This window comes from Pleurodeles waltl, unplaced genomic scaffold (genome assembly GCF_031143425.1).
Source record: "Pleurodeles waltl isolate 20211129_DDA unplaced genomic scaffold, aPleWal1.hap1.20221129 scaffold_107, whole genome shotgun sequence".
Taxonomy (NCBI): domain Eukaryota; kingdom Metazoa; phylum Chordata; class Amphibia; order Caudata; family Salamandridae; genus Pleurodeles; species Pleurodeles waltl.
Genome location: NW_027149815.1, coordinates 715,557 through 739,751, shown reverse-complemented (window position 1 = coordinate 739,751; position 24,195 = coordinate 715,557). Strand labels below are relative to the sequence as shown.

General features: G+C 43.6%; 23 non-coding genes across 23 annotated transcripts; all 23 read left to right on the top strand.

Annotated features, from left to right (window-relative positions):
- Window positions 1-174: 174 nt before the first annotated feature.
- On the top strand, window positions 175-260 carry TRNAY-GUA (transfer RNA tyrosine (anticodon GUA)). Its single transcript is given in 2 exon segments — window positions 175-211; window positions 225-260. It is a non-coding gene; the product is annotated as a tRNA-Tyr (tRNA).
- A 1,192-nt stretch (window positions 261-1,452) lies between these two features.
- TRNAA-AGC (transfer RNA alanine (anticodon AGC)) lies at window positions 1,453-1,524 on the top strand. Its single transcript has one exon. It is a non-coding gene; the product is annotated as a tRNA-Ala (tRNA).
- A 786-nt stretch (window positions 1,525-2,310) lies between these two features.
- On the top strand, window positions 2,311-2,396 carry TRNAY-GUA (transfer RNA tyrosine (anticodon GUA)). Its single transcript is given in 2 exon segments — window positions 2,311-2,347; window positions 2,361-2,396. It is a non-coding gene; the product is annotated as a tRNA-Tyr (tRNA).
- A 1,192-nt stretch (window positions 2,397-3,588) lies between these two features.
- Window positions 3,589-3,660, top strand: TRNAA-AGC (transfer RNA alanine (anticodon AGC)). The gene has a single exon. It is a non-coding gene; the product is annotated as a tRNA-Ala (tRNA).
- Window positions 3,661-4,446: 786 nt separating this feature from the next.
- Window positions 4,447-4,532, top strand: TRNAY-GUA (transfer RNA tyrosine (anticodon GUA)). Its single transcript is given in 2 exon segments — window positions 4,447-4,483; window positions 4,497-4,532. It is a non-coding gene; the product is annotated as a tRNA-Tyr (tRNA).
- A 1,192-nt stretch (window positions 4,533-5,724) lies between these two features.
- TRNAA-AGC (transfer RNA alanine (anticodon AGC)) lies at window positions 5,725-5,796 on the top strand. Its single transcript has one exon. It is a non-coding gene; the product is annotated as a tRNA-Ala (tRNA).
- A 786-nt stretch (window positions 5,797-6,582) lies between these two features.
- TRNAY-GUA (transfer RNA tyrosine (anticodon GUA)) lies at window positions 6,583-6,668 on the top strand. The gene is given in 2 exon segments: window positions 6,583-6,619; window positions 6,633-6,668. It is a non-coding gene; the product is annotated as a tRNA-Tyr (tRNA).
- Window positions 6,669-7,860: 1,192 nt separating this feature from the next.
- TRNAA-AGC (transfer RNA alanine (anticodon AGC)) lies at window positions 7,861-7,932 on the top strand. Its single transcript has one exon. It is a non-coding gene; the product is annotated as a tRNA-Ala (tRNA).
- Window positions 7,933-8,718: 786 nt separating this feature from the next.
- TRNAY-GUA (transfer RNA tyrosine (anticodon GUA)) lies at window positions 8,719-8,804 on the top strand. Its single transcript is given in 2 exon segments — window positions 8,719-8,755; window positions 8,769-8,804. It is a non-coding gene; the product is annotated as a tRNA-Tyr (tRNA).
- Window positions 8,805-9,996: 1,192 nt separating this feature from the next.
- Window positions 9,997-10,068, top strand: TRNAA-AGC (transfer RNA alanine (anticodon AGC)). The gene has a single exon. It is a non-coding gene; the product is annotated as a tRNA-Ala (tRNA).
- Window positions 10,069-10,854: 786 nt separating this feature from the next.
- TRNAY-GUA (transfer RNA tyrosine (anticodon GUA)) lies at window positions 10,855-10,940 on the top strand. The gene is given in 2 exon segments: window positions 10,855-10,891; window positions 10,905-10,940. It is a non-coding gene; the product is annotated as a tRNA-Tyr (tRNA).
- Window positions 10,941-12,132: 1,192 nt separating this feature from the next.
- TRNAA-AGC (transfer RNA alanine (anticodon AGC)) lies at window positions 12,133-12,204 on the top strand. The gene has a single exon. It is a non-coding gene; the product is annotated as a tRNA-Ala (tRNA).
- A 786-nt stretch (window positions 12,205-12,990) lies between these two features.
- TRNAY-GUA (transfer RNA tyrosine (anticodon GUA)) lies at window positions 12,991-13,076 on the top strand. Its single transcript is given in 2 exon segments — window positions 12,991-13,027; window positions 13,041-13,076. It is a non-coding gene; the product is annotated as a tRNA-Tyr (tRNA).
- Window positions 13,077-14,268: 1,192 nt separating this feature from the next.
- On the top strand, window positions 14,269-14,340 carry TRNAA-AGC (transfer RNA alanine (anticodon AGC)). The gene has a single exon. It is a non-coding gene; the product is annotated as a tRNA-Ala (tRNA).
- A 786-nt stretch (window positions 14,341-15,126) lies between these two features.
- On the top strand, window positions 15,127-15,212 carry TRNAY-GUA (transfer RNA tyrosine (anticodon GUA)). Its single transcript is given in 2 exon segments — window positions 15,127-15,163; window positions 15,177-15,212. It is a non-coding gene; the product is annotated as a tRNA-Tyr (tRNA).
- A 1,192-nt stretch (window positions 15,213-16,404) lies between these two features.
- Window positions 16,405-16,476, top strand: TRNAA-AGC (transfer RNA alanine (anticodon AGC)). The gene has a single exon. It is a non-coding gene; the product is annotated as a tRNA-Ala (tRNA).
- A 786-nt stretch (window positions 16,477-17,262) lies between these two features.
- On the top strand, window positions 17,263-17,348 carry TRNAY-GUA (transfer RNA tyrosine (anticodon GUA)). The gene is given in 2 exon segments: window positions 17,263-17,299; window positions 17,313-17,348. It is a non-coding gene; the product is annotated as a tRNA-Tyr (tRNA).
- A 1,192-nt stretch (window positions 17,349-18,540) lies between these two features.
- On the top strand, window positions 18,541-18,612 carry TRNAA-AGC (transfer RNA alanine (anticodon AGC)). Its single transcript has one exon. It is a non-coding gene; the product is annotated as a tRNA-Ala (tRNA).
- Window positions 18,613-19,398: 786 nt separating this feature from the next.
- On the top strand, window positions 19,399-19,484 carry TRNAY-GUA (transfer RNA tyrosine (anticodon GUA)). The gene is given in 2 exon segments: window positions 19,399-19,435; window positions 19,449-19,484. It is a non-coding gene; the product is annotated as a tRNA-Tyr (tRNA).
- A 1,192-nt stretch (window positions 19,485-20,676) lies between these two features.
- TRNAA-AGC (transfer RNA alanine (anticodon AGC)) lies at window positions 20,677-20,748 on the top strand. Its single transcript has one exon. It is a non-coding gene; the product is annotated as a tRNA-Ala (tRNA).
- Window positions 20,749-21,534: 786 nt separating this feature from the next.
- TRNAY-GUA (transfer RNA tyrosine (anticodon GUA)) lies at window positions 21,535-21,620 on the top strand. The gene is given in 2 exon segments: window positions 21,535-21,571; window positions 21,585-21,620. It is a non-coding gene; the product is annotated as a tRNA-Tyr (tRNA).
- Window positions 21,621-22,812: 1,192 nt separating this feature from the next.
- On the top strand, window positions 22,813-22,884 carry TRNAA-AGC (transfer RNA alanine (anticodon AGC)). The gene has a single exon. It is a non-coding gene; the product is annotated as a tRNA-Ala (tRNA).
- A 786-nt stretch (window positions 22,885-23,670) lies between these two features.
- On the top strand, window positions 23,671-23,756 carry TRNAY-GUA (transfer RNA tyrosine (anticodon GUA)). Its single transcript is given in 2 exon segments — window positions 23,671-23,707; window positions 23,721-23,756. It is a non-coding gene; the product is annotated as a tRNA-Tyr (tRNA).
- Window positions 23,757-24,195: the final 439 nt, after the last annotated feature.

Below are 24,195 nucleotides of genomic sequence, written 5' to 3'. Positions count from 1 at the left end.
TTTATGGTGATAAGATGTAGCTGAGAATGCACTCTAGGAAGTGGCAATTTGTAGAGCAAGCTGCAGGTCATATTCATGATTTTCAAGATTAGACTGCAGTACTCCCACCCCACTCCCGCCGCAACCATTACTGAAAGAAAGATGAATGCAGCATGGAAAGCTGTACTGCCTAATCCTCCGATAGCTCAGTTGGGAGAGCGGAGGACTGTAGTGGAGAAACAGAAATCCTTAGGTCGCTGGTTCAAATCCGGCTCGGAGGAGTTTCCCCTTTTTTGTTTTCCATAGCTGCTTTCTCTCTTGTTAAAACATTATGTGCCCCTCTGATTGAGAAACATTTCCCTAGCTCCAAATAAATGCTAGGACAGAAGGGTAGACTTCTTCTGCTTTCCAATGAAATTGACCACATAGTCATTTCTGAGGGATGTTGGAAGAGAAATAAACAAGGACCTGCAGATCAGAATTCATTCCAAAGCCTTGACTAAATATATGAAGGCACTTGGAAGACTTCCAGTTTCATTGTACCAAGGTAGATGTTTCGGCAGCCGAACCAGCTAAAACTCACCTACAATGAGTGGCCATGGATATGAAAGAGGGAATCTACAAAGACACCAACTCCTTAAAACTGAGCAAGATGCAATGTGGAGGAATAGTTTACAGATTTGGAGAAAATCTGAGATGTTTCTCTTGACAAAAGAAACACTGCAATGCCCTCTCTGAGGATGGAACTCAGGACCTTCAGATTATGAGACTGACGCGCTGCCTACTGCGCTAAGAAGGCTGCTTGAAACCGCTAACAAATGCGTCTACACACCATGAAGAGGGAAGGTAGCAAAAATGCTGTTCTCATGTTGGAATATCAATACACTTCGGTTGCCTCGCTGGATTAAAATCGTCTGCAGTTATAATGGTCAGAAGACTGCTCTTTCCCAGTGCTTAAACCCACACCCCATACATTTAGCCATGCAAAAGAAATCAGGGCATACCATTCACCTCTCTAAGAAAGATCGTGCCATTTTTTCCTCCACATAACTGAGAATGAAATGGACTAAAACCCAGAATTAACATGCCGCCCCTAGCCGTAGATGCATCTAGATCTCAACACTGTACATGCTAATGTAACATAGCTGTGTGTCCTGCAAAAAGAGCAGGGGTACCTTAAGTCATCTCACAAGATGTGGAAACAGCACTCAACCATATCCTTCTTTGATGTATCCTGAACCAGTTGCCTTGAATACTCTGGCTTTTTTCGATTGCATCTAGCTGTTGTGTGTGGGGAATTATTCATTCTAGAGTCAACCTTATTCCATAAAAAACGGTGCTAGAAAATCCAGCTGTAAATCATATGGAATTCCACACCTGACGCTTCCCATTCCAGTGTCATATGTGGTGAATGTACATTCAATAGAATTCCAGGTTTCCATGCGTGGAGCAAGGTCTCCCTCTACAGGATGTGGGGATGTAGCTCAGTGGTAGAGCGCATGCTTAGCATGTATGAGGCCCCGGGTTCAATCCCCGGCATCTCCAGCTTTTCGCCATGCTAATCTTGCCTTTTGACAGATAGCTAGGCTGGCATCATGAGTAAGGAAGTGAGATGTCATGCAGCTGGTGCCAGAACCCCACTTTCTTCGCCTTGCAAAACCTTTTGAAATGGGGCTATCTCATTTCCCGTGTTTATAGAAAAAAATAATCTTGCTTCCATAAGAAACCAAAGTGGTGATTTATCTTGGCATTCTTAGTATAGAAAACGGGCACAGCTGTCTTGGTCATTTATTTGAATTCTTCCTCTAAACCAGAGACTCTTACCAGAAGGTTTAAGAAAAACAGAATGTTTTCTTCATCCTCATCCCTTCTGAATGGTCCATTAATCTACTGGTTTTGCTTTTCCAGTTCCTTTCACAGAAGCATTAAAAATGCATGTTCTTCATGCTCCGTACGGAGTAATGACTCTCCTAACTTTCTGTCCTTTCCTTCATGTTCCCATGCTGTCATCCTTTTGCCAGAAATGCTTCCAAAGGGCTGTGGATTCCTCGGCCCAATGCCCTTTCAGGAAAACTCCTTTCTGTAGGATTTCTAATTCTAGGTCCCCTGCTTTCCTTCACGCCAGCACAGCACATTCAGGTAGGTAAGCAGTCCCCCTTTATGGTGATAAGATGTAGCTGAGAATGCACTCTAGGAAGTGGCAATTTGTAGAGCAAGCTGCAGGTCATATTCATGATTTTCAAGATTAGACTGCAGTACTCCCACCCCACTCCCGCCGCAACCATTACTGAAAGAAAGATGAATGCAGCATGGAAAGCTGTACTGCCTAATCCTCCGATAGCTCAGTTGGGAGAGCGGAGGACTGTAGTGGAGAAACAGAAATCCTTAGGTCGCTGGTTCAAATCCGGCTCGGAGGAGTTTCCCCTTTTTTGTTTTCCATAGCTGCTTTCTCTCTTGTTAAAACATTATGTGCCCCTCTGATTGAGAAACATTTCCCTAGCTCCAAATAAATGCTAGGACAGAAGGGTAGACTTCTTCTGCTTTCCAATGAAATTGACCACATAGTCATTTCTGAGGGATGTTGGAAGAGAAATAAACAAGGACCTGCAGATCAGAATTCATTCCAAAGCCTTGACTAAATATATGAAGGCACTTGGAAGACTTCCAGTTTCATTGTACCAAGGTAGATGTTTCGGCAGCCGAACCAGCTAAAACTCACCTACAATGAGTGGCCATGGATATGAAAGAGGGAATCTACAAAGACACCAACTCCTTAAAACTGAGCAAGATGCAATGTGGAGGAATAGTTTACAGATTTGGAGAAAATCTGAGATGTTTCTCTTGACAAAAGAAACACTGCAATGCCCTCTCTGAGGATGGAACTCAGGACCTTCAGATTATGAGACTGACGCGCTGCCTACTGCGCTAAGAAGGCTGCTTGAAACCGCTAACAAATGCGTCTACACACCATGAAGAGGGAAGGTAGCAAAAATGCTGTTCTCATGTTGGAATATCAATACACTTCGGTTGCCTCGCTGGATTAAAATCGTCTGCAGTTATAATGGTCAGAAGACTGCTCTTTCCCAGTGCTTAAACCCACACCCCATACATTTAGCCATGCAAAAGAAATCAGGGCATACCATTCACCTCTCTAAGAAAGATCGTGCCATTTTTTCCTCCACATAACTGAGAATGAAATGGACTAAAACCCAGAATTAACATGCCGCCCCTAGCCGTAGATGCATCTAGATCTCAACACTGTACATGCTAATGTAACATAGCTGTGTGTCCTGCAAAAAGAGCAGGGGTACCTTAAGTCATCTCACAAGATGTGGAAACAGCACTCAACCATATCCTTCTTTGATGTATCCTGAACCAGTTGCCTTGAATACTCTGGCTTTTTTCGATTGCATCTAGCTGTTGTGTGTGGGGAATTATTCATTCTAGAGTCAACCTTATTCCATAAAAAACGGTGCTAGAAAATCCAGCTGTAAATCATATGGAATTCCACACCTGACGCTTCCCATTCCAGTGTCATATGTGGTGAATGTACATTCAATAGAATTCCAGGTTTCCATGCGTGGAGCAAGGTCTCCCTCTACAGGATGTGGGGATGTAGCTCAGTGGTAGAGCGCATGCTTAGCATGTATGAGGCCCCGGGTTCAATCCCCGGCATCTCCAGCTTTTCGCCATGCTAATCTTGCCTTTTGACAGATAGCTAGGCTGGCATCATGAGTAAGGAAGTGAGATGTCATGCAGCTGGTGCCAGAACCCCACTTTCTTCGCCTTGCAAAACCTTTTGAAATGGGGCTATCTCATTTCCCGTGTTTATAGAAAAAAATAATCTTGCTTCCATAAGAAACCAAAGTGGTGATTTATCTTGGCATTCTTAGTATAGAAAACGGGCACAGCTGTCTTGGTCATTTATTTGAATTCTTCCTCTAAACCAGAGACTCTTACCAGAAGGTTTAAGAAAAACAGAATGTTTTCTTCATCCTAATCCCTTCTGAATGGTCCATTAATCTACTGGTTTTGCTTTTCCAGTTCCTTTCACAGAAGCATTCAAAATGCATGTTCTTCATGCTCCGTACGGAGTAATGACTCTCCTAACTTTCTGTCCTTTCCTTCATGTTCCCATGCTGTCATCCTTTTGCCAGAAATGCTTCCAAAGGGCTGTGGATTCCTCGGCCCCATGCCCTTTCAGGAAAACTCCTTTCTGTAGGATTTCTAATTCTAGGTCCCCTGCTTTCCTTCACGCCAGCACAGCACATTCAGGTAGGTAAGCAGTCCCCCTTTATGGTGATAAGATGTAGCTGAGAATGCACTCTAGGAAGTGGCAATTTGTAGAGCAAGCTGCAGGTCATATTCATGATTTTCAAGATTAGACTGCAGTACTCCCACCCCACTCCCGCCGCAACCATTATTGAAAGAAAGATGAATGCAGCATGGAAAGCTGTACTGCCTAATCCTCCGATAGCTCAGTTGGGAGAGCGGAGGACTGTAGTGGAGAAACAGAAATCCTTAGGTCGCTGGTTCAAATCCGGCTCGGAGGAGTTTCCCCTTTTTTGTTTTCCATAGCTGCTTTCTCTCTTGTTAAAACATTATGTGCCCCTCTGATTGAGAAACATTTCCCTAGCTCCAAATAAATGCTAGGACAGAAGGGTAGACTTCTTCTGCTTTCCAATGAAATTGACCACATAGTCATTTCTGAGGGATGTTGGAAGAGAAATAAACAAGGACCTGCAGATCAGAATTCATTCCAAAGCCTTGACTAAATATATGAAGGCACTTGGAAGACTTCCAGTTTCATTGTACCAAGGTAGATGTTTCGGCAGCCGAACCAGCTAAAACTCACCTACAATGAGTGGCCATGGATATGAAAGAGGGAATCTACAAAGACACCAACTCCTTAAAACTGAGCAAGATGCAATGTGGAGGAATAGTTTACAGATTTGGAGAAAATCTGAGATGTTTCTCTTGACAAAAGAAACACTGCAATGCCCTCTCTGAGGATGGAACTCAGGACCTTCAGATTATGAGACTGACGCGCTGCCTACTGCGCTAAGAAGGCTGCTTGAAACCGCTAACAAATGCGTCTACACACCATGAAGAGGGAAGGTAGCAAAAATGCTGTTCTCATGTTGGAATATCAATACACTTCGGTTGCCTCGCTGGATTAAAATCGTCTGCAGTTATAATGGTCAGAAGACTGCTCTTTCCCAGTGCTTAAACCCACACCCCATACATTTAGCCATGCAAAAGAAATCAGGGCATACCATTCACCTCTCTAAGAAAGATCGTGCCATTTTTTCCTCCACATAACTGAGAATGAAATGGACTAAAACCCAGAATTAACATGCCGCCCCTAGCCGTAGATGCATCTAGATCTCAACACTGTACATGCTAATGTAACATAGCTGTGTGTCCTGCAAAAAGAGCAGGGGTACCTTAAGTCATCTCACAAGATGTGGAAACAGCACTCAACCATATCCTTCTTTGATGTATCCTGAACCAGTTGCCTTGAATACTCTGGCTTTTTTCGATTGCATCTAGCTGTTGTGTGTGGGGAATTATTCATTCTAGAGTCAACCTTATTCCATAAAAAACGGTGCTAGAAAATCCAGCTGTAAATCATATGGAATTCCACACCTGACGCTTCCCATTCCAGTGTCATATGTGGTGAATGTACATTCAATAGAATTCCAGGTTTCCATGCGTGGAGCAAGGTCTCCCTCTACAGGATGTGGGGATGTAGCTCAGTGGTAGAGCGCATGCTTAGCATGTATGAGGCCCCGGGTTCAATCCCCGGCATCTCCAGCTTTTCGCCATGCTAATCTTGCCTTTTGACAGATAGCTAGGCTGGCATCATGAGTAAGGAAGTGAGATGTCATGCAGCTGGTGCCAGAACCCCACTTTCTTCGCCTTGCAAAACCTTTTGAAATGGGGCTATCTCATTTCCCGTGTTTATAGAAAAAAATAATCTTGCTTCCTTAAGAAACCAAAGTGGTGATTTATCTTGGCATTCTTAGTATAGAAAACGGGCACAGCTGTCTTGGTCATTTATTTGAATTCTTCCTCTAAACCAGAGACTCTTACCAGAAGGTTTAAGAAAAACAGAATGTTTTCTTCATCCTAATCCCTTCTGAATGGTCCATTAATCTACTGGTTTTGCTTTTCCAGTTCCTTTCACAGAAGCATTAAAAATGCATGTTCTTCATGCTCCGTACGGAGTAATGACTCTCCTAACTTTCTGTCCTTTCCTTCATGTTCCCATGCTGTCATCCTTTTGCCAGAAATGCTTCCAAAGGGCTGTGGATTCCTCGGCCCCATGCCCTTTCAGGAAAACTCCTTTCTGTAGGATTTCTAATTCTAGGTCCCCTGCTTTCCTTCACGCCAGCACAGCACATTCAGGTAGGTAAGCAGTCCCCCTTTATGGTGATAAGATGTAGCTGAGAATGCACTCTAGGAAGTGGCAATTTGTAGAGCAAGCTGCAGGTCATATTCATGATTTTCAAGATTAGACTGCAGTACTCCCACCCCACTCCCGCCGCAACCATTATTGAAAGAAAGATGAATGCAGCATGGAAAGCTGTACTGCCTAATCCTCCGATAGCTCAGTTGGGAGAGCGGAGGACTGTAGTGGAGAAACAGAAATCCTTAGGTCGCTGGTTCAAATCCGGCTCGGAGGAGTTTCCCCTTTTTTGTTTTCCATAGCTGCTTTCTCTCTTGTTAAAACATTATGTGCCCCTCTGATTGAGAAACATTTCCCTAGCTCCAAATAAATGCTAGGACAGAAGGGTAGACTTCTTCTGCTTTCCAATGAAATTGACCACATAGTCATTTCTGAGGGATGTTGGAAGAGAAATAAACAAGGACCTGCAGATCAGAATTCATTCCAAAGCCTTGACTAAATATATGAAGGCACTTGGAAGACTTCCAGTTTCATTGTACCAAGGTAGATGTTTCGGCAGCCGAACCAGCTAAAACTCACCTACAATGAGTGGCCATGGATATGAAAGAGGGAATCTACAAAGACACCAACTCCTTAAAACTGAGCAAGATGCAATGTGGAGGAATAGTTTACAGATTTGGAGAAAATCTGAGATGTTTCTCTTGACAAAAGAAACACTGCAATGCCCTCTCTGAGGATGGAACTCAGGACCTTCAGATTATGAGACTGACGCGCTGCCTACTGCGCTAAGAAGGCTGCTTGAAACCGCTAACAAATGCGTCTACACACCATGAAGAGGGAAGGTAGCAAAAATGCTGTTCTCATGTTGGAATATCAATACACTTCGGTTGCCTCGCTGGATTAAAATCGTCTGCAGTTATAATGGTCAGAAGACTGCTCTTTCCCAGTGCTTAAACCCACACCCCATACATTTAGCCATGCAAAAGAAATCAGGGCATACCATTCACCTCTCTAAGAAAGATCGTGCCATTTTTTCCTCCACATAACTGAGAATGAAATGGACTAAAACCCAGAATTAACATGCCGCCCCTAGCCGTAGATGCATCTAGATCTCAACACTTTACATGCTAATGTAACATAGCTGTGTGTCCTGCAAAAAGAGCAGGGGTACCTTAAGTCATCTCACAAGATGTGGAAACAGCACTCAACCATATCCTTCTTTGATGTATCCTGAACCAGTTGCCTTGAATACTCTGGCTTTTTTCGATTGCATCTAGCTGTTGTGTGTGGGGAATTATTCATTCTAGAGTCAACCTTATTCCATAAAAAACGGTGCTAGAAAATCCAGCTGTAAATCATATGGAATTCCACACCTGACGCTTCCCATTCCAGTGTCATATGTGGTGAATGTACATTCAATAGAATTCCAGGTTTCCATGCGTGGAGCAAGGTCTCCCTCTACAGGATGTGGGGATGTAGCTCAGTGGTAGAGCGCATGCTTAGCATGTATGAGGCCCCGGGTTCAATCCCCGGCATCTCCAGCTTTTCGCCATGCTAATCTTGCCTTTTGACAGATAGCTAGGCTGGCATCATGAGTAAGGAAGTGAGATGTCATGCAGCTGGTGCCAGAACCCCACTTTCTTCGCCTTGCAAAACCTTTTGAAATGGGGCTATCTCATTTCCCGTGTTTATAGAAAAAAATAATCTTGCTTCCATAAGAAACCAAAGTGGTGATTTATCTTGGCATTCTTAGTATAGAAAACGGGCACAGCTGTCTTGGTCATTTATTTGAATTCTTCCTCTAAACCAGAGACTCTTACCAGAAGGTTTAAGAAAAACAGAATGTTTTCTTCATCCTAATCCCTTCTGAATGGTCCATTAATCTACTGGTTTTGCTTTTCCAGTTCCTTTCACAGAAGCATTCAAAATGCATGTTCTTCATGCTCCGTACGGAGTAATGACTCTCCTAACTTTCTGTCCTTTCCTTCATGTTCCCATGCTGTCATCCTTTTGCCAGAAATGCTTCCAAAGGGCTGTGGATTCCTCGGCCCCATGCCCTTTCAGGAAAACTCCTTTCTGTAGGATTTCTAATTCTAGGTCCCCTGCTTTCCTTCACGCCAGCACAGCACATTCAGGTAGGTAAGCAGTCCCCCTTTATGGTGATAAGATGTAGCTGAGAATGCACTCTAGGAAGTGGCAATTTGTAGAGCAAGCTGCAGGTCATATTCATGATTTTCAAGATTAGACTGCAGTACTCCCACCCCACTCCCGCCGCAACCATTATTGAAAGAAAGATGAATGCAGCATGGAAAGCTGTACTGCCTAATCCTCCGATAGCTCAGTTGGGAGAGCGGAGGACTGTAGTGGAGAAACAGAAATCCTTAGGTCGCTGGTTCAAATCCGGCTCGGAGGAGTTTCCCCTTTTTTGTTTTCCATAGCTGCTTTCTCTCTTGTTAAAACATTATGTGCCCCTCTGATTGAGAAACATTTCCCTAGCTCCAAATAAATGCTAGGACAGAAGGGTAGACTTCTTCTGCTTTCCAATGAAATTGACCACATAGTCATTTCTGAGGGATGTTGGAAGAGAAATAAACAAGGACCTGCAGATCAGAATTCATTCCAAAGCCTTGACTAAATATATGAAGGCACTTGGAAGACTTCCAGTTTCATTGTACCAAGGTAGATGTTTCGGCAGCCGAACCAGCTAAAACTCACCTACAATGAGTGGCCATGGATATGAAAGAGGGAATCTACAAAGACACCAACTCCTTAAAACTGAGCAAGATGCAATGTGGAGGAATAGTTTACAGATTTGGAGAAAATCTGAGATGTTTCTCTTGACAAAAGAAACACTGCAATGCCCTCTCTGAGGATGGAACTCAGGACCTTCAGATTATGAGACTGACGCGCTGCCTACTGCGCTAAGAAGGCTGCTTGAAACCGCTAACAAATGCGTCTACACACCATGAAGAGGGAAGGTAGCAAAAATGCTGTTCTCATGTTGGAATATCAATACACTTCGGTTGCCTCGCTGGATTAAAATCGTCTGCAGTTATAATGGTCAGAAGACTGCTCTTTCCCAGTGCTTAAACCCACACCCCATACATTTAGCCATGCAAAAGAAATCAGGGCATACCATTCACCTCTCTAAGAAAGATCGTGCCATTTTTTCCTCCACATAACTGAGAATGAAATGGACTAAAACCCAGAATTAACATGCCGCCCCTAGCCGTAGATGCATCTAGATCTCAACACTGTACATGCTAATGTAACATAGCTGTGTGTCCTGCAAAAAGAGCAGGGGTACCTTAAGTCATCTCACAAGATGTGGAAACAGCACTCAACCATATCCTTCTTTGATGTATCCTGAACCAGTTGCCTTGAATACTCTGGCTTTTTTCGATTGCATCTAGCTGTTGTGTGTGGGGAATTATTCATTCTAGAGTCAACCTTATTCCATAAAAAACGGTGCTAGAAAATCCAGCTGTAAATCATATGGAATTCCACACCTGACGCTTCCCATTCCAGTGTCATATGTGGTGAATGTACATTCAATAGAATTCCAGGTTTCCATGCGTGGAGCAAGGTCTCCCTCTACAGGATGTGGGGATGTAGCTCAGTGGTAGAGCGCATGCTTAGCATGTATGAGGCCCCGGGTTCAATCCCCGGCATCTCCAGCTTTTCGCCATGCTAATCTTGCCTTTTGACAGATAGCTAGGCTGGCATCATGAGTAAGGAAGTGAGATGTCATGCAGCTGGTGCCAGAACCCCACTTTCTTCGCCTTGCAAAACCTTTTGAAATGGGGCTATCTCATTTCCCGTGTTTATAGAAAAAAATAATCTTGCTTCCTTAAGAAACCAAAGTGGTGATTTATCTTGGCATTCTTAGTATAGAAAACGGGCACAGCTGTCTTGGTCATTTATTTGAATTCTTCCTCTAAACCAGAGACTCTTACCAGAAGGTTTAAGAAAAACAGAATGTTTTCTTCATCCTAATCCCTTCTGAATGGTCCATTAATCTACTGGTTTTGCTTTTCCAGTTCCTTTCACAGAAGCATTAAAAATGCATGTTCTTCATGCTCCGTACGGAGTAATGACTCTCCTAACTTTCTGTCCTTTCCTTCATGTTCCCATGCTGTCATCCTTTTGCCAGAAATGCTTCCAAAGGGCTGTGGATTCCTCGGCCCCATGCCCTTTCAGGAAAACTCCTTTCTGTAGGATTTCTAATTCTAGGTCCCCTGCTTTCCTTCACGCCAGCACAGCACATTCAGGTAGGTAAGCAGTCCCCCTTTATGGTGATAAGATGTAGCTGAGAATGCACTCTAGGAAGTGGCAATTTGTAGAGCAAGCTGCAGGTCATATTCATGATTTTCAAGATTAGACTGCAGTACTCCCACCCCACTCCCGCCGCAACCATTATTGAAAGAAAGATGAATGCAGCATGGAAAGCTGTACTGCCTAATCCTCCGATAGCTCAGTTGGGAGAGCGGAGGACTGTAGTGGAGAAACAGAAATCCTTAGGTCGCTGGTTCAAATCCGGCTCGGAGGAGTTTCCCCTTTTTTGTTTTCCATAGCTGCTTTCTCTCTTGTTAAAACATTATGTGCCCCTCTGATTGAGAAACATTTCCCTAGCTCCAAATAAATGCTAGGACAGAAGGGTAGACTTCTTCTGCTTTCCAATGAAATTGACCACATAGTCATTTCTGAGGGATGTTGGAAGAGAAATAAACAAGGACCTGCAGATCAGAATTCATTCCAAAGCCTTGACTAAATATATGAAGGCACTTGGAAGACTTCCAGTTTCATTGTACCAAGGTAGATGTTTCGGCAGCCGAACCAGCTAAAACTCACCTACAATGAGTGGCCATGGATATGAAAGAGGGAATCTACAAAGACACCAACTCCTTAAAACTGAGCAAGATGCAATGTGGAGGAATAGTTTACAGATTTGGAGAAAATCTGAGATGTTTCTCTTGACAAAAGAAACACTGCAATGCCCTCTCTGAGGATGGAACTCAGGACCTTCAGATTATGAGACTGACGCGCTGCCTACTGCGCTAAGAAGGCTGCTTGAAACCGCTAACAAATGCGTCTACACACCATGAAGAGGGAAGGTAGCAAAAATGCTGTTCTCATGTTGGAATATCAATACACTTCGGTTGCCTCGCTGGATTAAAATCGTCTGCAGTTATAATGGTCAGAAGACTGCTCTTTCCCAGTGCTTAAACCCACACCCCATACATTTAGCCATGCAAAAGAAATCAGGGCATACCATTCACCTCTCTAAGAAAGATCGTGCCATTTTTTCCTCCACATAACTGAGAATGAAATGGACTAAAACCCAGAATTAACATGCCGCCCCTAGCCGTAGATGCATCTAGATCTCAACACTTTACATGCTAATGTAACATAGCTGTGTGTCCTGCAAAAAGAGCAGGGGTACCTTAAGTCATCTCACAAGATGTGGAAACAGCACTCAACCATATCCTTCTTTGATGTATCCTGAACCAGTTGCCTTGAATACTCTGGCTTTTTTCGATTGCATCTAGCTGTTGTGTGTGGGGAATTATTCATTCTAGAGTCAACCTTATTCCATAAAAAACGGTGCTAGAAAATCCAGCTGTAAATCATATGGAATTCCACACCTGACGCTTCCCATTCCAGTGTCATATGTGGTGAATGTACATTCAATAGAATTCCAGGTTTCCATGCGTGGAGCAAGGTCTCCCTCTACAGGATGTGGGGATGTAGCTCAGTGGTAGAGCGCATGCTTAGCATGTATGAGGCCCCGGGTTCAATCCCCGGCATCTCCAGCTTTTCGCCATGCTAATCTTGCCTTTTGACAGATAGCTAGGCTGGCATCATGAGTAAGGAAGTGAGATGTCATGCAGCTGGTGCCAGAACCCCACTTTCTTCGCCTTGCAAAACCTTTTGAAATGGGGCTATCTCATTTCCCGTGTTTATAGAAAAAAATAATCTTGCTTCCATAAGAAACCAAAGTGGTGATTTATCTTGGCATTCTTAGTATAGAAAACGGGCACAGCTGTCTTGGTCATTTATTTGAATTCTTCCTCTAAACCAGAGACTCTTACCAGAAGGTTTAAGAAAAACAGAATGTTTTCTTCATCCTAATCCCTTCTGAATGGTCCATTAATCTACTGGTTTTGCTTTTCCAGTTCCTTTCACAGAAGCATTAAAAATGCATGTTCTTCATGCTCCGTACGGAGTAATGACTCTCCTAACTTTCTGTCCTTTCCTTCATGTTCCCATGCTGTCATCCTTTTGCCAGAAATGCTTCCAAAGGGCTGTGGATTCCTCGGCCCAATGCCCTTTCAGGAAAACTCCTTTCTGTAGGATTTCTAATTCTAGGTCCCCTGCTTTCCTTCACGCCAGCACAGCACATTCAGGTAGGTAAGCAGTCCCCCTTTATGGTGATAAGATGTAGCTGAGAATGCACTCTAGGAAGTGGCAATTTGTAGAGCAAGCTGCAGGTCATATTCATGATTTTCAAGATTAGACTGCAGTACTCCCACCCCACTCCCGCCGCAACCATTACTGAAAGAAAGATGAATGCAGCATGGAAAGCTGTACTGCCTAATCCTCCGATAGCTCAGTTGGGAGAGCGGAGGACTGTAGTGGAGAAACAGAAATCCTTAGGTCGCTGGTTCAAATCCGGCTCGGAGGAGTTTCCCCTTTTTTGTTTTCCATAGCTGCTTTCTCTCTTGTTAAAACATTATGTGCCCCTCTGATTGAGAAACATTTCCCTAGCTCCAAATAAATGCTAGGACAGAAGGGTAGACTTCTTCTGCTTTCCAATGAAATTGACCACATAGTCATTTCTGAGGGATGTTGGAAGAGAAATAAACAAGGACCTGCAGATCAGAATTCATTCCAAAGCCTTGACTAAATATATGAAGGCACTTGGAAGACTTCCAGTTTCATTGTACCAAGGTAGATGTTTCGGCAGCCGAACCAGCTAAAACTCACCTACAATGAGTGGCCATGGATATGAAAGAGGGAATCTACAAAGACACCAACTCCTTAAAACTGAGCAAGATGCAATGTGGAGGAATAGTTTACAGATTTGGAGAAAATCTGAGATGTTTCTCTTGACAAAAGAAACACTGCAATGCCCTCTCTGAGGATGGAACTCAGGACCTTCAGATTATGAGACTGACGCGCTGCCTACTGCGCTAAGAAGGCTGCTTGAAACCGCTAACAAATGCGTCTACACACCATGAAGAGGGAAGGTAGCAAAAATGCTGTTCTCATGTTGGAATATCAATACACTTCGGTTGCCTCGCTGGATTAAAATCGTCTGCAGTTATAATGGTCAGAAGACTGCTCTTTCCCAGTGCTTAAACCCACACCCCATACATTTAGCCATGCAAAAGAAATCAGGGCATACCATTCACCTCTCTAAGAAAGATCGTGCCATTTTTTCCTCCACATAACTGAGAATGAAATGGACTAAAACCCAGAATTAACATGCCGCCCCTAGCCGTAGATGCATCTAGATCTCAACACTTTACATGCTAATGTAACATAGCTGTGTGTCCTGCAAAAAGAGCAGGGGTACCTTAAGTCATCTCACAAGATGTGGAAACAGCACTCAACCATATCCTTCTTTGATGTATCCTGAACCAGTTGCCTTGAATACTCTGGCTTTTTTCGATTGCATCTAGCTGTTGTGTGTGGGGAATTATTCATTCTAGAGTCAACCTTATTCCATAAAAAACGGTGCTAGAAAATCCAGCTGTAAATCATATGGAATTCCACACCTGACGCTTCCCATTCCAGTGTCATATGTGGTGAATGTACATTCAATAGAATTCCAGGTTTCCATGCGTGGAGCAAGGTCTCCCTCTACAGGATGTGGGGATGTAGCTCAGTGGTAGAGCGCATGCTTAGCATGTATGAGGCCCCGGGTTCAATCCCCGGCATCTCCAGCTTTTCGCCATGCTAATCTTGCCTTTTGACAGATAGCTAGGCTGGCATCATGAGTAAGGAAGTGAGATGTCATGCAGCTGGTGCCAGAACCCCACTTTCTTCGCCTTGCAAAACCTTTTGAAATGGGGCTATCTCATTTCCCGTGTTTATAGAAAAAAATAATCTTGCTTCCATAAGAAACCAAAGTGGTGATTTATCTTGGCATTCTTAGTATAGAAAACGGGCACAGCTGTCTTGGTCATTTATTTGAATTCTTCCTCTAAACCAGAGACTCTTACCAGAAGGTTTAAGAAAAACAGAATGTTTTCTTCATCCTAATCCCTTCTGAATGGTCCATTAATCTACTGGTTTTGCTTTTCCAGTTCCTTTCACAGAAGCATTAAAAATGCATGTTCTTCATGCTCCGTACGGAGTAATGACTCTCCTAACTTTCTGTCCTTTCCTTCATGTTCCCATGCTGTCATCCTTTTGCCAGAAATGCTTCCAAAGGGCTGTGGATTCCTCGGCCCCATGCCCTTTCAGGAAAACTCCTTTCTGTAGGATTTCTAATTCTAGGTCCCCTGCTTTCCTTCACGCCAGCACAGCACATTCAGGTAGGTAAGCAGTCCCCCTTTATGGTGATAAGATGTAGCTGAGAATGCACTCTAGGAAGTGGCAATTTGTAGAGCAAGCTGCAGGTCATATTCATGATTTTCAAGATTAGACTGCAGTACTCCCACCCCACTCCCGCCGCAACCATTATTGAAAGAAAGATGAATGCAGCATGGAAAGCTGTACTGCCTAATCCTCCGATAGCTCAGTTGGGAGAGCGGAGGACTGTAGTGGAGAAACAGAAATCCTTAGGTCGCTGGTTCAAATCCGGCTCGGAGGAGTTTCCCCTTTTTTGTTTTCCATAGCTGCTTTCTCTCTTGTTAAAACATTATGTGCCCCTCTGATTGAGAAACATTTCCCTAGCTCCAAATAAATGCTAGGACAGAAGGGTAGACTTCTTCTGCTTTCCAATGAAATTGACCACATAGTCATTTCTGAGGGATGTTGGAAGAGAAATAAACAAGGACCTGCAGATCAGAATTCATTCCAAAGCCTTGACTAAATATATGAAGGCACTTGGAAGACTTCCAGTTTCATTGTACCAAGGTAGATGTTTCGGCAGCCGAACCAGCTAAAACTCACCTACAATGAGTGGCCATGGATATGAAAGAGGGAATCTACAAAGACACCAACTCCTTAAAACTGAGCAAGATGCAATGTGGAGGAATAGTTTACAGATTTGGAGAAAATCTGAGATGTTTCTCTTGACAAAAGAAACACTGCAATGCCCTCTCTGAGGATGGAACTCAGGACCTTCAGATTATGAGACTGACGCGCTGCCTACTGCGCTAAGAAGGCTGCTTGAAACCGCTAACAAATGCGTCTACACACCATGAAGAGGGAAGGTAGCAAAAATGCTGTTCTCATGTTGGAATATCAATACACTTCGGTTGCCTCGCTGGATTAAAATCGTCTGCAGTTATAATGGTCAGAAGACTGCTCTTTCCCAGTGCTTAAACCCACACCCCATACATTTAGCCATGCAAAAGAAATCAGGGCATACCATTCACCTCTCTAAGAAAGATCGTGCCATTTTTTCCTCCACATAACTGAGAATGAAATGGACTAAAACCCAGAATTAACATGCCGCCCCTAGCCGTAGATGCATCTAGATCTCAACACTTTACATGCTAATGTAACATAGCTGTGTGTCCTGCAAAAAGAGCAGGGGTACCTTAAGTCATCTCACAAGATGTGGAAACAGCACTCAACCATATCCTTCTTTGATGTATCCTGAACCAGTTGCCTTGAATACTCTGGCTTTTTTCGATTGCATCTAGCTGTTGTGTGTGGGGAATTATTCATTCTAGAGTCAACCTTATTCCATAAAAAACGGTGCTAGAAAATCCAGCTGTAAATCATATGGAATTCCACACCTGACGCTTCCCATTCCAGTGTCATATGTGGTGAATGTACATTCAATAGAATTCCAGGTTTCCATGCGTGGAGCAAGGTCTCCCTCTACAGGATGTGGGGATGTAGCTCAGTGGTAGAGCGCATGCTTAGCATGTATGAGGCCCCGGGTTCAATCCCCGGCATCTCCAGCTTTTCGCCATGCTAATCTTGCCTTTTGACAGATAGCTAGGCTGGCATCATGAGTAAGGAAGTGAGATGTCATGCAGCTGGTGCCAGAACCCCACTTTCTTCGCCTTGCAAAACCTTTTGAAATGGGGCTATCTCATTTCCCGTGTTTATAGAAAAAAATAATCTTGCTTCCATAAGAAACCAAAGTGGTGATTTATCTTGGCATTCTTAGTATAGAAAACGGGCACAGCTGTCTTGGTCATTTATTTGAATTCTTCCTCTAAACCAGAGACTCTTACCAGAAGGTTTAAGAAAAACAGAATGTTTTCTTCATCCTCATCCCTTCTGAATGGTCCATTAATCTACTGGTTTTGCTTTTCCAGTTCCTTTCACAGAAGCATTAAAAATGCATGTTCTTCATGCTCCGTACGGAGTAATGACTCTCCTAACTTTCTGTCCTTTCCTTCATGTTCCCATGCTGTCATCCTTTTGCCAGAAATGCTTCCAAAGGGCTGTGGATTCCTCGGCCCAATGCCCTTTCAGGAAAACTCCTTTCTGTAGGATTTCTAATTCTAGGTCCCCTGCTTTCCTTCACGCCAGCACAGCACATTCAGGTAGGTAAGCAGTCCCCCTTTATGGTGATAAGATGTAGCTGAGAATGCACTCTAGGAAGTGGCAATTTGTAGAGCAAGCTGCAGGTCATATTCATGATTTTCAAGATTAGACTGCAGTACTCCCACCCCACTCCCGCCGCAACCATTACTGAAAGAAAGATGAATGCAGCATGGAAAGCTGTACTGCCTAATCCTCCGATAGCTCAGTTGGGAGAGCGGAGGACTGTAGTGGAGAAACAGAAATCCTTAGGTCGCTGGTTCAAATCCGGCTCGGAGGAGTTTCCCCTTTTTTGTTTTCCATAGCTGCTTTCTCTCTTGTTAAAACATTATGTGCCCCTCTGATTGAGAAACATTTCCCTAGCTCCAAATAAATGCTAGGACAGAAGGGTAGACTTCTTCTGCTTTCCAATGAAATTGACCACATAGTCATTTCTGAGGGATGTTGGAAGAGAAATAAACAAGGACCTGCAGATCAGAATTCATTCCAAAGCCTTGACTAAATATATGAAGGCACTTGGAAGACTTCCAGTTTCATTGTACCAAGGTAGATGTTTCGGCAGCCGAACCAGCTAAAACTCACCTACAATGAGTGGCCATGGATATGAAAGAGGGAATCTACAAAGACACCAACTCCTTAAAACTGAGCAAGATGCAATGTGGAGGAATAGTTTACAGATTTGGAGAAAATCTGAGATGTTTCTCTTGACAAAAGAAACACTGCAATGCCCTCTCTGAGGATGGAACTCAGGACCTTCAGATTATGAGACTGACGCGCTGCCTACTGCGCTAAGAAGGCTGCTTGAAACCGCTAACAAATGCGTCTACACACCATGAAGAGGGAAGGTAGCAAAAATGCTGTTCTCATGTTGGAATATCAATACACTTCGGTTGCCTCGCTGGATTAAAATCGTCTGCAGTTATAATGGTCAGAAGACTGCTCTTTCCCAGTGCTTAAACCCACACCCCATACATTTAGCCATGCAAAAGAAATCAGGGCATACCATTCACCTCTCTAAGAAAGATCGTGCCATTTTTTCCTCCACATAACTGAGAATGAAATGGACTAAAACCCAGAATTAACATGCCGCCCCTAGCCGTAGATGCATCTAGATCTCAACACTGTACATGCTAATGTAACATAGCTGTGTGTCCTGCAAAAAGAGCAGGGGTACCTTAAGTCATCTCACAAGATGTGGAAACAGCACTCAACCATATCCTTCTTTGATGTATCCTGAACCAGTTGCCTTGAATACTCTGGCTTTTTTCGATTGCATCTAGCTGTTGTGTGTGGGGAATTATTCATTCTAGAGTCAACCTTATTCCATAAAAAACGGTGCTAGAAAATCCAGCTGTAAATCATATGGAATTCCACACCTGACGCTTCCCATTCCAGTGTCATATGTGGTGAATGTACATTCAATAGAATTCCAGGTTTCCATGCGTGGAGCAAGGTCTCCCTCTACAGGATGTGGGGATGTAGCTCAGTGGTAGAGCGCATGCTTAGCATGTATGAGGCCCCGGGTTCAATCCCCGGCATCTCCAGCTTTTCGCCATGCTAATCTTGCCTTTTGACAGATAGCTAGGCTGGCATCATGAGTAAGGAAGTGAGATGTCATGCAGCTGGTGCCAGAACCCCACTTTCTTCGCCTTGCAAAACCTTTTGAAATGGGGCTATCTCATTTCCCGTGTTTATAGAAAAAAATAATCTTGCTTCCATAAGAAACCAAAGTGGTGATTTATCTTGGCATTCTTAGTATAGAAAACGGGCACAGCTGTCTTGGTCATTTATTTGAATTCTTCCTCTAAACCAGAGACTCTTACCAGAAGGTTTAAGAAAAACAGAATGTTTTCTTCATCCTAATCCCTTCTGAATGGTCCATTAATCTACTGGTTTTGCTTTTCCAGTTCCTTTCACAGAAGCATTCAAAATGCATGTTCTTCATGCTCCGTACGGAGTAATGACTCTCCTAACTTTCTGTCCTTTCCTTCATGTTCCCATGCTGTCATCCTTTTGCCAGAAATGCTTCCAAAGGGCTGTGGATTCCTCGGCCCCATGCCCTTTCAGGAAAACTCCTTTCTGTAGGATTTCTAATTCTAGGTCCCCTGCTTTCCTTCACGCCAGCACAGCACATTCAGGTAGGTAAGCAGTCCCCCTTTATGGTGATAAGATGTAGCTGAGAATGCACTCTAGGAAGTGGCAATTTGTAGAGCAAGCTGCAGGTCATATTCATGATTTTCAAGATTAGACTGCAGTACTCCCACCCCACTCCCGCCGCAACCATTATTGAAAGAAAGATGAATGCAGCATGGAAAGCTGTACTGCCTAATCCTCCGATAGCTCAGTTGGGAGAGCGGAGGACTGTAGTGGAGAAACAGAAATCCTTAGGTCGCTGGTTCAAATCCGGCTCGGAGGAGTTTCCCCTTTTTTGTTTTCCATAGCTGCTTTCTCTCTTGTTAAAACATTATGTGCCCCTCTGATTGAGAAACATTTCCCTAGCTCCAAATAAATGCTAGGACAGAAGGGTAGACTTCTTCTGCTTTCCAATGAAATTGACCACATAGTCATTTCTGAGGGATGTTGGAAGAGAAATAAACAAGGACCTGCAGATCAGAATTCATTCCAAAGCCTTGACTAAATATATGAAGGCACTTGGAAGACTTCCAGTTTCATTGTACCAAGGTAGATGTTTCGGCAGCCGAACCAGCTAAAACTCACCTACAATGAGTGGCCATGGATATGAAAGAGGGAATCTACAAAGACACCAACTCCTTAAAACTGAGCAAGATGCAATGTGGAGGAATAGTTTACAGATTTGGAGAAAATCTGAGATGTTTCTCTTGACAAAAGAAACACTGCAATGCCCTCTCTGAGGATGGAACTCAGGACCTTCAGATTATGAGACTGACGCGCTGCCTACTGCGCTAAGAAGGCTGCTTGAAACCGCTAACAAATGCGTCTACACACCATGAAGAGGGAAGGTAGCAAAAATGCTGTTCTCATGTTGGAATATCAATACACTTCGGTTGCCTCGCTGGATTAAAATCGTCTGCAGTTATAATGGTCAGAAGACTGCTCTTTCCCAGTGCTTAAACCCACACCCCATACATTTAGCCATGCAAAAGAAATCAGGGCATACCATTCACCTCTCTAAGAAAGATCGTGCCATTTTTTCCTCCACATAACTGAGAATGAAATGGACTAAAACCCAGAATTAACATGCCGCCCCTAGCCGTAGATGCATCTAGATCTCAACACTTTACATGCTAATGTAACATAGCTGTGTGTCCTGCAAAAAGAGCAGGGGTACCTTAAGTCATCTCACAAGATGTGGAAACAGCACTCAACCATATCCTTCTTTGATGTATCCTGAACCAGTTGCCTTGAATACTCTGGCTTTTTTCGATTGCATCTAGCTGTTGTGTGTGGGGAATTATTCATTCTAGAGTCAACCTTATTCCATAAAAAACGGTGCTAGAAAATCCAGCTGTAAATCATATGGAATTCCACACCTGACGCTTCCCATTCCAGTGTCATATGTGGTGAATGTACATTCAATAGAATTCCAGGTTTCCATGCGTGGAGCAAGGTCTCCCTCTACAGGATGTGGGGATGTAGCTCAGTGGTAGAGCGCATGCTTAGCATGTATGAGGCCCCGGGTTCAATCCCCGGCATCTCCAGCTTTTCGCCATGCTAATCTTGCCTTTTGACAGATAGCTAGGCTGGCATCATGAGTAAGGAAGTGAGATGTCATGCAGCTGGTGCCAGAACCCCACTTTCTTCGCCTTGCAAAACCTTTTGAAATGGGGCTATCTCATTTCCCGTGTTTATAGAAAAAAATAATCTTGCTTCCATAAGAAACCAAAGTGGTGATTTATCTTGGCATTCTTAGTATAGAAAACGGGCACAGCTGTCTTGGTCATTTATTTGAATTCTTCCTCTAAACCAGAGACTCTTACCAGAAGGTTTAAGAAAAACAGAATGTTTTCTTCATCCTCATCCCTTCTGAATGGTCCATTAATCTACTGGTTTTGCTTTTCCAGTTCCTTTCACAGAAGCATTAAAAATGCATGTTCTTCATGCTCCGTACGGAGTAATGACTCTCCTAACTTTCTGTCCTTTCCTTCATGTTCCCATGCTGTCATCCTTTTGCCAGAAATGCTTCCAAAGGGCTGTGGATTCCTCGGCCCAATGCCCTTTCAGGAAAACTCCTTTCTGTAGGATTTCTAATTCTAGGTCCCCTGCTTTCCTTCACGCCAGCACAGCACATTCAGGTAGGTAAGCAGTCCCCCTTTATGGTGATAAGATGTAGCTGAGAATGCACTCTAGGAAGTGGCAATTTGTAGAGCAAGCTGCAGGTCATATTCATGATTTTCAAGATTAGACTGCAGTACTCCCACCCCACTCCCGCCGCAACCATTACTGAAAGAAAGATGAATGCAGCATGGAAAGCTGTACTGCCTAATCCTCCGATAGCTCAGTTGGGAGAGCGGAGGACTGTAGTGGAGAAACAGAAATCCTTAGGTCGCTGGTTCAAATCCGGCTCGGAGGAGTTTCCCCTTTTTTGTTTTCCATAGCTGCTTTCTCTCTTGTTAAAACATTATGTGCCCCTCTGATTGAGAAACATTTCCCTAGCTCCAAATAAATGCTAGGACAGAAGGGTAGACTTCTTCTGCTTTCCAATGAAATTGACCACATAGTCATTTCTGAGGGATGTTGGAAGAGAAATAAACAAGGACCTGCAGATCAGAATTCATTCCAAAGCCTTGACTAAATATATGAAGGCACTTGGAAGACTTCCAGTTTCATTGTACCAAGGTAGATGTTTCGGCAGCCGAACCAGCTAAAACTCACCTACAATGAGTGGCCATGGATATGAAAGAGGGAATCTACAAAGACACCAACTCCTTAAAACTGAGCAAGATGCAATGTGGAGGAATAGTTTACAGATTTGGAGAAAATCTGAGATGTTTCTCTTGACAAAAGAAACACTGCAATGCCCTCTCTGAGGATGGAACTCAGGACCTTCAGATTATGAGACTGACGCGCTGCCTACTGCGCTAAGAAGGCTGCTTGAAACCGCTAACAAATGCGTCTACACACCATGAAGAGGGAAGGTAGCAAAAATGCTGTTCTCATGTTGGAATATCAATACACTTCGGTTGCCTCGCTGGATTAAAATCGTCTGCAGTTATAATGGTCAGAAGACTGCTCTTTCCCAGTGCTTAAACCCACACCCCATACATTTAGCCATGCAAAAGAAATCAGGGCATACCATTCACCTCTCTAAGAAAGATCGTGCCATTTTTTCCTCCACATAACTGAGAATGAAATGGACTAAAACCCAGAATTAACATGCCGCCCCTAGCCGTAGATGCATCTAGATCTCAACACTGTACATGCTAATGTAACATAGCTGTGTGTCCTGCAAAAAGAGCAGGGGTACCTTAAGTCATCTCACAAGATGTGGAAACAGCACTCAACCATATCCTTCTTTGATGTATCCTGAACCAGTTGCCTTGAATACTCTGGCTTTTTTCGATTGCATCTAGCTGTTGTGTGTGGGGAATTATTCATTCTAGAGTCAACCTTATTCCATAAAAAACGGTGCTAGAAAATCCAGCTGTAAATCATATGGAATTCCACACCTGACGCTTCCCATTCCAGTGTCATATGTGGTGAATGTACATTCAATAGAATTCCAGGTTTCCATGCGTGGAGCAAGGTCTCCCTCTACAGGATGTGGGGATGTAGCTCAGTGGTAGAGCGCATGCTTAGCATGTATGAGGCCCCGGGTTCAATCCCCGGCATCTCCAGCTTTTCGCCATGCTAATCTTGCCTTTTGACAGATAGCTAGGCTGGCATCATGAGTAAGGAAGTGAGATGTCATGCAGCTGGTGCCAGAACCCCACTTTCTTCGCCTTGCAAAACCTTTTGAAATGGGGCTATCTCATTTCCCGTGTTTATAGAAAAAAATAATCTTGCTTCCATAAGAAACCAAAGTGGTGATTTATCTTGGCATTCTTAGTATAGAAAACGGGCACAGCTGTCTTGGTCATTTATTTGAATTCTTCCTCTAAACCAGAGACTCTTACCAGAAGGTTTAAGAAAAACAGAATGTTTTCTTCATCCTAATCCCTTCTGAATGGTCCATTAATCTACTGGTTTTGCTTTTCCAGTTCCTTTCACAGAAGCATTCAAAATGCATGTTCTTCATGCTCCGTACGGAGTAATGACTCTCCTAACTTTCTGTCCTTTCCTTCATGTTCCCATGCTGTCATCCTTTTGCCAGAAATGCTTCCAAAGGGCTGTGGATTCCTCGGCCCAATGCCCTTTCAGGAAAACTCCTTTCTGTAGGATTTCTAATTCTAGGTCCCCTGCTTTCCTTCACGCCAGCACAGCACATTCAGGTAGGTAAGCAGTCCCCCTTTATGGTGATAAGATGTAGCTGAGAATGCACTCTAGGAAGTGGCAATTTGTAGAGCAAGCTGCAGGTCATATTCATGATTTTCAAGATTAGACTGCAGTACTCCCACCCCACTCCCGCCGCAACCATTACTGAAAGAAAGATGAATGCAGCATGGAAAGCTGTACTGCCTAATCCTCCGATAGCTCAGTTGGGAGAGCGGAGGACTGTAGTGGAGAAACAGAAATCCTTAGGTCGCTGGTTCAAATCCGGCTCGGAGGAGTTTCCCCTTTTTTGTTTTCCATAGCTGCTTTCTCTCTTGTTAAAACATTATGTGCCCCTCTGATTGAGAAACATTTCCCTAGCTCCAAATAAATGCTAGGACAGAAGGGTAGACTTCTTCTGCTTTCCAATGAAATTGACCACATAGTCATTTCTGAGGGATGTTGGAAGAGAAATAAACAAGGACCTGCAGATCAGAATTCATTCCAAAGCCTTGACTAAATATATGAAGGCACTTGGAAGACTTCCAGTTTCATTGTACCAAGGTAGATGTTTCGGCAGCCGAACCAGCTAAAACTCACCTACAATGAGTGGCCATGGATATGAAAGAGGGAATCTACAAAGACACCAACTCCTTAAAACTGAGCAAGATGCAATGTGGAGGAATAGTTTACAGATTTGGAGAAAATCTGAGATGTTTCTCTTGACAAAAGAAACA